The sequence below is a fragment of the Eimeria mitis genome, genomic scaffold (genome assembly GCF_000499745.2).
Source record: "Eimeria mitis Houghton genomic scaffold, Emh_scaff4582, whole genome shotgun sequence".
NCBI lineage: Eukaryota > Apicomplexa > Conoidasida > Eucoccidiorida > Eimeriidae > Eimeria > Eimeria mitis.
In genome coordinates this window covers 2,969-3,492 of record NW_013572894.1, presented here as the reverse complement: position 1 = coordinate 3,492, position 524 = coordinate 2,969, and the positions used below count along the sequence as shown (strand labels likewise).

The window sequence follows — 524 nt, the reverse complement described above, 5'->3', positions numbered from 1 at the left end:
CCTAAACCCTAAACCCTAAACCCTAAACCCTAAACCCTCAGGCGGGAGAAAAAGAGAAAGAAATGCCCTATCCGTAAAACACTAAACACTAAAACACTTATACAACACATACCGACAAACCCTAAACCCTAAACCCTTATAACCCTCCAAACCCTAAACCCTAAACCCTAAACCCTAAACCCCTTCCCGCCGCTATCCTTCCCTTTCCCTCCCCCCCTCTCACCCCTACCCCCTCTAAACCCTCTCCAAACCCTCTCCAACCCCTAAACCCTAACCCCTAACCCCTAAACCCTAAACCCTAAACCCTAAACCCTAAACCCTCACCAGCACACTTAAGGCAATTGATGGCTGCCTGTGCAATCCTAAGGAAATGTCTGCGGCTCCATAGAGGGGGGAGACAGCGCAGCAGACGTATAAGCGCTAAACACCCGCCAGCCCTCTCATATAAAGAAGAAGAAAAACATAAACGCACTAAACCACCGCAACATAACACCAAGAAACTGCTGCTGCAACCAGATGCAGCA

The 524-nt window shown here is 48.9% G+C and overlaps 1 protein-coding gene across 1 annotated transcript in view; it reads right to left on the bottom strand.

Annotated features, from left to right (window-relative positions):
- EMH_0076260 (uncharacterized protein) overlaps positions 1-524 on the bottom strand; it is a gene marked incomplete at both ends in the record, with an annotated part of 4,761 nt that overhangs the window by 1,505 nt on the left and 2,732 nt on the right. The window lies entirely within an intron of this gene.